This window comes from Canis lupus, chromosome X, assembly GCF_048164855.1.
Source record: "Canis lupus baileyi chromosome X, mCanLup2.hap1, whole genome shotgun sequence".
Classification (NCBI taxonomy): Eukaryota; Metazoa; Chordata; class Mammalia; order Carnivora; family Canidae; genus Canis; species Canis lupus.
This window is the reverse complement of record NC_132876.1, coordinates 91,341,448-91,354,108: the sequence shown is the minus strand read 5'-3', so window position 1 is coordinate 91,354,108 and position 12,661 is coordinate 91,341,448.

Here is a 12,661-nt window from a genome sequence, read left to right as displayed (position 1 = left end):
CAGCCTTTCTCAGACTCTAATGTGTGAATATCCCCTGGGGGGGGTTATTAAAATGGGAGCTCTGAGTCAGTGGTCCTGGGTGTGGCCCAGGAGTCTGCATTTCTAGGAAGTTCCCAGGTGAGACCAATGCTGCTGGTCAATGGGCCACACTGGGCATTAGTATACCTTGACATGCTTCAGTTAAAGTTTCTTCCTCTGCAAAGCAGAATTAATAATAACATTGGTTTCAAAGGACTGTAGTGTATTAATGCAGGTGAAATACTTAAAACAGGCTTGGCATATGGTAAGCACTCCATAAATGCTAGTTATCACTATCATTTTGCCTTACGCCCTCCCATTTGTCTTTCTGAATTTCATACCAGCTTATCCCCACAGGCCATATATTAACAGTAACTCAGATTTCAAACTGTATTATCCTTCCCCTTCCCCTCTAATATGGGGACATCAGTGAAGCAGTGAATCAAGGCAGCCCTCCGACCTCTCCCCTCACTACAGCTCCTCCCCGTGTGTCCACAGGACTGGCCAACCTTAGAGTCCGAGTGGGTTTGGGGGTCAGTGACTTCCACCAAACAGGAGGGTTTTCATGCCATGCCTCCACCTAAGTCAGAGATCTGGGCACAGGGAGGAGGAAGATGATGAAGTCCTCCATGGAGATAGACACAGATTGGTTCAGAGTTAGCTCCTCCCTGCTCTCTGCCCATTTCTGCCCAACATACTGGGACTTCTCTGGGAAATCGTGCCCCAGGAACCCCTTGCTTCCAGCTCAGAAAACTGCCTCCCCACTGGGGAGCTCTCAGAGCTATGGGGCATAAAAATGCCATGGGGTGCCAAGACAGGTCATTGGGGTGGAAGCAGAAAATAATGAAACTTATTTTAGTATATATTTCTTTACCTAAAAAAAATAAAGCAATCAATCAAACCAAAAATCTAATACATATACTGGCTTCAGTACATGTATATAATTTCTGTATAAGCCTACACCTAGTAGTGCATGGGCCTAAAGTATTTTACCAGGGCGTCTGGGTGGCTCAGTCGGTTGGGTGTCTGCCTTTGGCTCAGGTCATGATCCTGGGGTCCTGGGATAGAGCCCTGCATTGGACTCCTGGCTCAGTGGGGAGTTTGCTTCTCCCTCTGCCCCTCCCCCTGCTCATGCTTTTTCTCTGTCTCTCTTAAATAAATAAATACATAAAAATCTTAAAAAAAATAAAAGGGATCCCTGGGTGGCTCAGTGGTTTAGCACCTGCCTTCGGCCCAGGGCGTGATCCTGGAGACCTGGGATAGAGTCCCACATCGGGCTCCCTGCATGGAGCCTGCTTCTCCCTCTGCCTGTGTCTCTGCCTCTCGCTCTCTCTGGGTGTCTCTCATGAATAAATAAATAAAATCTTTTTTAAAAAAGTAAAGCGTTTTGCCATCCAAACAGTTTAGAGATTGTGTCTAGAGATGACCAGGTCCGCCCTTTCATGGATGAGAATAAAAAATCTCTCTGTGGTAGTGACAATTCTGGTGCTGACCAGCCTTTCATTGTCTTCCCAGGCATCCAGGAGGAACGTTTTGCCAGCTCCTTTGCATGGGTGAGGGGTCATGTAACTAGTTCTGGCCAGTACAATGTGGGGGAGGTAATCCACTTGGCTCCCAGGCTTGGCCCCTCTAATAACTTGTGAGGTCCTTCCCTTGCTCCCAGTCTTCTCCTGTCAGCTGGTAGGGTGCAGACAGTCCACCAGGGCTGCAGGGGAGGATGGAGCCAACAGTGGAAGGTGCCTGGGTCTGACCTAGGTGGGAGGAGTGCTCCCAGGAAAGCAGCCCACCTACAAACATCTGTGATGAACTTTTTAGGAGGCAGGAGAAAAGCATTCATTAGGGCACAGAAATGTCGGGGGGAAGGTTGTTGCTGTCATATATCCTAGCCCACCCTGGCCAAATCAGTTTTCTTCATAGCTCACCCTCCTCCCCCCACCTTCACTGCTCAGACATTTCATTGGCCCCAGCCAAAGGCCTTCTGGATCCTGAACATTTAACATTTAACCACTTAGCATCTTCAGTGCCAGGGAGGTTGTAGGAGCACAGAGTCGAAGTCATGAGATCAAACTCTGAAGCCAGACTACCTGGGTTCAAATCCCAGCTCTGGCCCTTATTAACAGCATGATCTTTCAAGAAGGCATTTTGCCTCTTTCTCCCTTCATTTCCTCATCTCAGATAAGAGATAATATTCATGATTTTTATAGGGTTCTTGGAAGAATCAAATGAGAAAATCCTCGCCAAGCAAGTTAGTGTGCCTGACATAGAGTAAATACTTGATAAATGTTAGCTTTTGGTTATTTCTATTATTGCAACTGTGAGCTTCCCTTCTTTCTGCAATCACAAAGCCTTTCTCAAATTAAAAAGACAAATATAGATGCCCTCCTTCTGCCTGTGTCACTTTTGCCCCATTGACTCCCCCATCTCTCAGGCTCCAGGCAGGTGAGGAAGTGGAACCCGTCTGGCTGGAGTGTCCCCTTCAACCATCCCTGGCCCCTGATCCTGCAAGCCAGAGATCAGTAGGAAATTTCTGAAAGGCTTTCATTACTCCGGTCTCTTGTCTTCTGGCTAGATCGACAATATCATAATCAAGGCATAAAATCCCAACAGAGGCCTGACAGGAGGTTATCTTGCCTTTCTGTAGGGCTACAGGGAATTTAACGAGGCAGCCTCTGCCATTACTGGGTAGACTCATAGAAGAATTTTCTGTGCATTAAATGGAAAACTGCCTCCGTCTTAACCCAGAATATGCTTACCACTAGCCCAAGGCTTCTCAAACTGCAGCATGCACCACAGTCCCCTGGAGGGCTTTTTAAAGCATCACCAGGTCCCATCCTGATTTGGTGGGTCTGGGGTGAGACCCGAATAAGAGCATGTCTGACGAGTTCCCAGGCGATGCAGATGCTGCCAGTCTGTGGACCATACTTCTAGTAGCTTTACATTAGTCCATTTGACAGTCTTTCAGATATTTAAAGACAGCAAGTAGGTCCCTCTTCGGCCGGCTTCTTTCCCCAGTTAACTCTTCTCCATGTTAAACACGTTAGGACCCCCACTTTTCCTTCCCAGGTCAGACTTTGTCCCTAGTCCAGAGTATCCAAAGATGGAAAATACCTAAACACTGTCCCCTGGGAGCTTACAGTTAGGTGGAAAATCGAAAAGGAATCCACTATAACGTGACCCCAGTAAATATTGACTCTGTGCCTGCTGTGTGTTGTAACAGGTCTCAAAGGCTGGTGATTCACTAGTGAGCAGGATGGCAGGGTCCCTACCTCCTAGAGCCCTCTTACCAGTGGGAGACTGAGCAGTGAACAGGACATTACAGCCCAGTGTTGTGAGAGCATGGAGAGGGAAAGCCATGTGGCTGAAATGTAGGGGGAGGCTTCCTGGGGGAACAGATGGCTAAAGGACACAGTGAAATAGGAATGACGCAGGTACAGGATGGGGCGGGTGATTCAGGCGGAGGGGAGGGACGCACCAGAGCCTGGTCCAATTCAAGACTGGTGAGAAGCACTGTGTGGTCAAAAAGAGGCTGCGCATAGGGCCCTGTGGGGTGAGGGTGGGCTGGAGCAAGGATGGCGAGAAGTGGGGTGAAGCAAGGAGAGACTGCTATTTCCTAGGTGAGAGAGGTGGAAAGAGGAAGAAGCAATATTCCCAGAGGCAGGCAGGCTGAAGATCTGTGGGTGATGGTTAGAGAAACGAATACTTCACTAAGGTTTGAAACAGAAATATATATAAATATATATATTTATATATATTTTTCATAGGAAGTGATCCAGAGGATCGGGAGAATCTGGTAGAAGGAAAGTAGGACATGAATGCCACATGCCAACAGACCTGGCTTTGAGTCCCATTTCTGACCCTGACTTTCTGCATGACCTTGGGCAAATTACTTCAATTCTCTGTATCTCAGGAACCTCCTCGATGAGAAGAAATCATAAAACCCAATTCACAGAACTGTCGGGAAAGGCAAATGTTCGGATGTGTAGCTCCCGGCACATAGTCGGCACTCAGGAAACCCATGTTTCTGTGCCAGGTACGTCCTTCCCTGGAAGCAAAAGAGAAAGTGGCTCCCAGAGGCCAGGAGGGCCAGCTTGAACAAGCAAAATCCCAAAGCTGAAGACGCATGGATGGCAGAGACTGTTTCCTGCTTTAAACTTCTGCCAAGCCGAGTGTGGAGCTGTTCTGTTGTTTGTGAGCTGACTTTGTGCCTTGGCTCAAAGAGGGCACTGGGCGGGCGATGGGAGAAGAAAGGCTGGCATTCAGAGGAATGATTTTTGATGGAGAAAGTGTCCTCCTTTGCAGAGCAAAGGGCAAAGCTAAGATTCACAATAGGAAGATAGCACCCTGAGCCTTGTACTTGGCAAGAATATAAAAGGATTTATTTCTATTGTTATCTTTCGCCAGTTCTGACTTAAAGATTGAGTATGGTACAATACATCATAGATTAGAAATAATCACGGGTGCATCATTTTGCAGTTTTAAATTACTTTCATTGACATCATTTATTCATTCAACAAACACGTATTGAGTGCCCAGATTGTGCCAGACACTCATCGTCTTGGGTGTCCACCCACAGTACTTTGACATTGACTCCCTTTCGGCATCTTCCTTGCCTTCTATTGATGTGAATAATCAGAAGTGATCCTAATTTCCTTTCCATTTCAGCCAGGCCTGGGGAAACTTCCATTTGCATTCCTTCCCCTTTGGTGATGCCTGAGTGGTTAGCTAGCTGTGGTTAGTCAATCCTGTTGGTTAATGAACTAAGCAAAGAGATTAAGGTCACAGTTTTGATCCCCAGGGGCTGATTTAGCTCTGCACCTGTGTATACCATCCTGCTCTCTCTACCTCCAACATATACGCTTCCTGTCACCTCAAGGCCTTTGTATATTTTTTTTTTATTCTACCAGAAGGTATCTCACTCTGGCCCCCTAGTCACTGAGATTCAAGGTCATTTCCTCCACAAAGCCTTACTCGCCTCTCAGAGTTGATCAGATGCCTCAGGTTACATTCCCACTGTGCCCTGTACTTCCCTAGTGTGGCATTTATTTTTTATATTGATTAATGTCTGGCTCTTTGCACCAGTTAGGGTAGTGTTCAGCTGCAAGTAATAGAAAACTTGGCTGATGGTGGTTTAAAAACATGAGGGTTTATTTACCTCCCCCCAATAAGATAGGCTATCTAGTACCAGTCTAGTGGCTCACTAATGCCACACGGGACTCAGACTCTTTTTCTCTTCTTTCTCTGTCTACAGCAAGTATGGTTAATCCTCATGTTTACAAGATGACTGCTGCTACTCAGGCATAGTATCTGTATTCCAGACAGAAAGAAAGGAGAAGGAGAATGTGAGTATCCATTGACTACTGTTTATGTCTCATGGGCAGAACTGGGTCCCATGGCAACTTCTAGCTGCAGAAGAGTCTAAAGGGTTAAGTTGTTGCTGTTGAGCTTTTACAACCTACAGAATAGAGGCAAACCAGAGAGGAAGAGTAAGCCAACCGAAGTGGACAGACCTATCTCTCGCCTTCTGCACTTTCTTACTGAGCTTCAAGAATGAGGAGGGCAAGGACCGTGTTTCCTTTGTTCACCATTGCAGGCCTACCTTATACAATATCTGTCACATTGGAGGCCCCTGGTAAGCATTTTGTTAAATGTCAATAAATGAATCCTGGCAGAGCGAATCTCCCATTTTAGGTCTTAAGAGTGAACAGAAGAAGATAGATAGATCAATGCCATCTTGCTCCTATGGGTAAAAGAATTTAAAATAGACAACATCAGGGGCCCCACTAGCCTCTACATTGCCTTTGCATGAATTAGGAAGAGGCACCCACCCCTTCCTCAAGACACATTACTGCCATCTACTGGAAAATTATCTTACTAAAATGGTAAGTTTACCACATCTACAATGTAAGCGGTGCCTCCACAGACAGGGTGAGGCCATTTGCTGAACAACCCACATGGCCATGAGTGGCCATCTTGCAGGAAATGTAAGCAGTGAATCACCAGTAGGGTGGATGTGGTCCATGAAGAAGCCATCATACCTGTCACCCGAAGCAGAGGAGGGGAGCCTTCCTGGGGAACAGGGCTGTAGATTTTACCAGGGCTGATGGAAACGTGCCATATGTAAATACGTACTATTCTGAAGCATCAGGGATATGGTGAGAAGACCAGAAGGTGTGTTTGATTTCTGCTCTTCTTTGTCCACCTCTATAATATTGTGAGGACCACTTAATCCTTCTACGTTTCAGTTTCCTCATCTCTAAATTGGGGGCAAGCACTCCTGCCTCAAGAGATGTGTTTGCATATCCAGTGAGATAATGTACATGAAAGGGTCTGGGAATCTGCTCAGCATCAGAAAAATGTCAGCTATTGCTAGCATGCAGAGCTGACAGGAAGTAAATACTAGTGACTGACTGTTCAAATCTCATTTCTACCTCTCTTCAGACACATGACCTTGGGCATGTTACTTCATTTCTCTGGGGCTCGGTCTTCTCATCTGTAAAATTGGTATAATGTTATTAGAACCCACTGCCCAGGAAAGTTGTGAGGATGAAAATTAGTAATATGTGTTCCCTGAATGCCAGCTAACTAACGTTAAGCCTTGCTTTAGGCTCTGCATTTTGCATTTAGTATTTCATTGAAATTCCTAAATAAGTCACCTTTGACTTTTTGAAAACAACAACAAAAAGAAACGAAAGGGTTCCTAGGCCTTTTTGCAGAAAGAGCTGAGCCTGCGGGCATGGAATGATTCAGCACATTTCTACGACTCTGGATCTGTTGTGATGTCTCTGATGTGTGAAAAGGAAACCTCCTGTTCACAGACCTTCTCCGTCTCCATCCCATGCCACCCCTCTCACTCTTGGCCAAATCCGGATGCCGGCCCTCCTAGGTTGTAGCTGGGATTTCTCACTAAGTGGTTAGTGAGACTCATTTCATGGCCAGTTCATGATTTACAAAGCACAAAAGGAACTGAAGGGGGAGGGAAAGGCCAGCCAGGCAGACAGGGTGGGTCAGGCCAGCCAGGCAGAATTCTGGTTCCCATATGCTCTGGTTCTTGCCTCCATACACCTTCTCCCTGCGGCTCCTATGGGATGAGGCCCTGTGACCGCTGGGAAAATCCACGCAGACACTAGCACCCTGAGACAGAAGGGCAGAGCAAAGCAAGCCAGCAACAACGTTGCTAATTGGGCTGCTGTCTAATGGCTGATTCCCTTATATACAGCCTCCCAGAGCTGGGCTGGCCTGTGGAGTAACAATATTTCATCCTGCCCTGTTTTGCACTTGTCTCCTCTTCACCACTGCAGATGCACCTCCTGCAAATCTTGTCAGGGTATAGAGTTTTGGAGGAAACAAGATGTTTTCCCTGCATTTCTCACATCACATTTCACTGGAGTCAACAGTCTTCCTTCCTTTTCTTTCCTTCTGCCCCAGAGAAGGAAAACTGCTGTGCACCCGGTTTCTGGGCTTAGTTGCTATGTGACCTGAAGCTGACATCTTTTGTGCGTGTCATGGTTTATAGCAGAGTGGTTAAAAATCAGCTCCCATTCTGGTGACTAAATTTTATTGACTTTTCTAAGGCCTGTGGTGGGACTGACATGTCCCCCATTTAATTACTTCCTTCTTTTTGACAGCAGATTGAGTTAACCAGAGGACACGCAGGTGGCTCTGGGGCCAGGGAACTTGGAGTGGCCATGGTGAGGCAGCTGAGAGGGGCCGGGGTGAGCACAGGCTGGAGATGGAACAACCTGCTGGCAGTTGTGAGCTGTGGTTTTATGGTTGCGCTGGGGGCAATAACCAAACAGTGGGGCTTTTGGACTAATTTGAAGAATGCTTTGCATAAATCCCAGCTGCTAGCCATATGTCCGACCCTTGTAGAGGGGAGGGTGTGTTTCCCTGAGCTCTTGTTTCCTTCCCCAGAAGTCAAGACTAACCAAGCCTCTAAATGCCCAGCCCGGCTCTTTAGGGGAGGAGAGTTGGCCACAAAAGCTAGAGCTGATTTAATCACAACCTAAATTTATATTATGCTTTACCAGATTTTCCCTTCCAATAACATTGTGTCATTTTGTCCTCATAAAACCCCAAAATATAGGCCAGGTAGGAATCCTCCATTTACAGCTAGGAAGGCGAAGGCCCAGGGAGACTGTGACCGGTGAGAAAAGCAAACATGTTGAAGCTGACTAGGTGTCAGGCACTCTTCTGAACCCTTGAGAGCTCCTAATTCATTTCATGCTTGTACCGGTCCTCCAAGGCAGGAACCATTATCATCCCTGCTTCTTGGAGGAGGGAAGTGAGCCCAGAGAGGTTACTTGACTTGCCCACGGTCACACAGCTAGTAAGTGGCAGAGCTGGGATTTAAACCCAGGCAGTCTGGCCCCAGAGTCAGTTTTTATGTCCACGGCACATGATGCCAGATGGCTTGGCAAGTGACAGAGTTGGAATTCTCATGCAGGTATTCACACACCAAGTTCAGGTTTTCCCTCGTGCCATACCATCTTCTGAATTTTCTCCTTAAAGATCCTTTATTCCAGGAAGCATTAGCTCCAGCAACTTAGATTTGGACTCTTCTCATCTGGTATCGCAAAATCTTTCACTTAAATCCATTTAATTAGTCCCTCCAACCCACTTACCATGACGTCTGAGGTAGACCCAGTCCAAAGGTGCTGTAATGTGTTAGGAAATGACTCCCAAACCAAGGCTTTGGAAAAATACAGGTATCTAGGTGTTGGGAGTTGTAAAGCCTGGCAGCCCGACGCCTGGCAAAGCACAAGGTGCCGTTCCCAGGGAAGAATGGGCGTGGCCCTCACCTGCGGGCTGGGTTTGTGAGCTGGGGCACTGGCACCCTGAGCTCCCAGGGGAGTCGGCCTCTGCCTCTCCTGTTGGGATAAAGGTCATTCCAGCCCAGACTTCCCTGACAATTATGGGTTTCTTGGCGAAGGTGTCTCCAATGGCCTGCAGTAAGTGTGAGCAATCCAGGTGGAAGGGAGGGAGCCGTTTTAATGGAATAGTATCTCCAGCCATCCAGGCTGACTTTCTCCCCAGAGAAAACTAGTAAAACCTTTGCTATGCATTCACTGGTGTCCCAAAGAAAACCTATGGGTGCATGCAGATTTTTATATTTTGTAGCCCAAACCAAACAGGGAAAATCCAAATCAGATTTTGTGGTTATGGCCATAAAAGCGGAGTGTGACTCCCACTTTCTGCTCCCAAGGGCGATGTTTCCCCTTCATTTGCACACTAACTCTGCCGCCAGGCCTTAGGTAACCTGAAACAAGCAACACAACTCAACTGGGGCTGAAAAACCACAAAAGGAGACGATTAGAAAGACAGGAAAAAAATGGGTTGGGTTGTACTAATCATTAGTCATATTTACATCATTTCTTGGCAACAGTCTATTTCTCTAGGTTGGATTTCCCCAAAAGCTGGCCTTGCAACATGGATTTGGGTGCAGGTAGTTTATTTGGGAGGTGATTGCAGGAGGTGTCTTTAGGGAGTGGAGAAGCGAGACAGGGAAGACATGGAAGCTGATTCAGAGTATCAAAACAGGTTTCCACTGTTGGCAACCAGGGCTTGGCTCTGCTGGGGATCTCAGGGAAATGGTGTGGAATGTGCCTCATAGTCCTACCCAGGGAGCAGGGGACCTGGGGTATTTATCTACCATCTCCCGTTGTTCATTGGCTTGGAGCCGCTCCTGTATGTGTTAACTCCTCTGGCCTCTCCCACAAGTGGCCTGACAGTATTTCATTTGCTTACAGTAAGAAGCCATCGAGCTACATGAGGACACCGAGTGCCAAGGGGGTATGAGCAGGTCCCTGACATCATCTGCTGCTCTCTGGAGGAAGAGGGTGGGTGTGAAGGAAGTGAAGATTATATATTGTAATTAGGATTCTTCTGGTTGCCAGTGACAAAATCCCCTATCAACATAGCTTCAACCAAAAAAAAAAAAAGATAATAAAAATAAAATAAGGTAACATAGCTCCAGGTGCACAGACTGCTATGAGGGCCCTGTCCTCTGTCTCTCTCTTGCTCATGTTCTCTTCTGTATTGGCCTTACTGTCTGGCTGGCTGCGAAGAGTGTGAAAAAGATGGCAGCTCTAGGCTTACATGCTTCTTATTCCTCCTGATGTCAGAGAAGAGCATTTCTCCTCATAGCTCTGGTTAAAGTCTTGAGGAAGGCTCTTATTGGCCTATCGTGGGTCACGTGCCCATTCCTGTACCAGATGATGAGGCCAAGAGGATGGGGCCTTACTGACTGACCAGACTCAGGTCATGGGTTGGGTTGGGGAGGATGGCATTGTCCTATCCTAACATGGATCAAGCAGAATTTCTGGGACCTATGGGATAGGTGGTTCTAGAAGTATGTTGATAAGCCAGCTTTTAAACAAATGAATGAAGATCCTGATTTGCATCTGATTTCCATGGTATAGATGCTCCCACCACGGCTAATTTTAAGCTACCAACATGATGCCACCAAATAGGGAGTTGAGAAGAGATGCACACAGTCAGCTCTTGGGAGCCAGTGTGAGCTGGCTCCAGCACACCACTGAGTCATTCCTGCAAAGCAGGACCCTGGGCACACTGTAGCCATGAGCGCTGTGAAATAGAAAGCTTTGGTCTTTCTTGTGGAGGCCCAGTTTTAGCCATGAAGGCCTAAATTAAGACCTGACAGGAAAGCTTGCTTTGTTTGGCATGTGTGATGCCCGGGATGAATGGGTATATTCCACAGTGTTCTTCTTCCCCCACAGTCTTCATCTTGCACACCCCTCCAGGAAGCGCTTAATGGACAGGGTCTAGAAGAGAGCTCAGGAAAACACGTAGGCTCTGAGTATTTGTCCCATGAATGTACGAGTGAGTGAGTGGCCAGTCCGTGGAGTTAGACACCTTCCCCGACACCACAAATGTGCCCAGCTCATGAGCAACCAGCGCCACACTTGTGATACCTAAGCTCTGCACACCTCACGTTATACCTCTGGACTGTCACCACAGGCCCTCCAGACCTTCTCATCCTCGTCCTGGGAGGGCCCACAGCTGGCCACGGATGCTGGCTGTGCCCTTGCCACCCCACTGCCCCACGTGAGGAAAGTGCCACTTGGGCCCATTGTCCTGTCACCGTCACTGTGCTCCCCTTGCTCTTCAGCTTCTCTAAGCTGGCGTTGTCCTTGCTGTTTGAGGCCAGGAGGGGTGGCTGTCCCTGGCCTGCCTGCCTCGGTTGCCTTCCCAGGCTGGGGGCCCACGAAGATGGCTCCTCCTCATCCTGTCACATGAGCCCGCTGGGGCTTGTCTGATGAGTCTCCTTACCCATTGGCCCAGAGAACTTTATGCCTTTGCAGTTCTTTTGTTTCAAAATAAAAACCATAGCTAGGAAGCTGCAAGGTTGGAAAGTTGTTGCCACACACACATGCGCGCGCGCACACACACACACACACACTCTCACACCAAACCAGATTTGCTGAGAACAGGAGAATGGGAAGGCTGAAGCTCAGGGAGCGTTTCAAGGTCACAGGCAAGGAGGGGCCTGCGGTGGTGGGGATGGAAAGGATGAAGACACAACAGTCGAATGCATTATTTAGTGTGTTCCACATCGCAAAGCCAAGAATGGCTCCTTCGCACCAGAAGATTTGATGTATCAGGCTGGCTGTCTCCTCAGAGGACACCCCCCAGTCTCCTCTTGAGTTCATGGAGACATGGTTGTCTAGGTGACAACTGTCAGGCAAGAAGCTGCTAAGCTGAAGAATAAAATCGCCTTAGCTAATAGACCGGCGTGCTATTATGTACCTGAAAGTTTAACTGCTATATTACCCTGAAAGAATCATTTGGAGGGGAGGAAGGAGCTCGCTTTTCCCTGGGCTACATCAGTGAATTCAATTTCTATTGAAGAGAGACTAGCATTTTAAAAACCACGGTGTGTGGAGCTTCGAGTCCTTTTCTTCTTTCGGTGAGAAATGATTTAATAATGAACTTACAACTGCAGGGCCTCCAGTCAGCCCCCTGGAGCCCTGGGAGAGGGAAGAGGAGGCGTAACGGGGCCGCGGGCTGGCAGGCTCCGTCCTGTTGTGTCCCTGCTCGGGCCCAGGCTCTGTGACTGAGGTTACCCCAGAGCAACTTGGTTCAGACACGTGTAGAGTCTGAGCGATAATTTTCCTCCCTCACAAGATTGCCGGGTGCCTCTAATTAACGGTTGTGAATTCCTTAGATGGGGCTGTTATCAGATGGAAAGGGGCTAATTGTACCGGTCACAATAGTTAACCTCTTCCAGAAGGAATGGTGTGTGTGTGTGTGTGTGTGTGTGTGTGTGTGTGTGTGTGCGTGAGCGCGCGCGCGTCTGTGTGCTTGTGTGTGAGTCGGCCTTGGTTCTTTCTGCAAATGAAGCAGAAAAGCTTGAGAATCATCGAAATTCTTTGGCATCAAGATACCAGCAAATCCAAGATTGTATTCACTGAGACTTTCTCACCACGCCAATAGCGGTGGACTTGTACTGGGCTCTTTCTGTGCACCTGCCAGGGCACTAGATGCCTTTCCTGGCTTGATCACGTTTAACCCTCAGCATGCCTGAGTCTTACATAGTCTATAGGCAGGGAAACCAAGGCTTTGTGAGTTCAGGGGACTGGTCCAGGGGGCCACCTATGCTGGCAACAAGTGAGGGCCTTTTGCA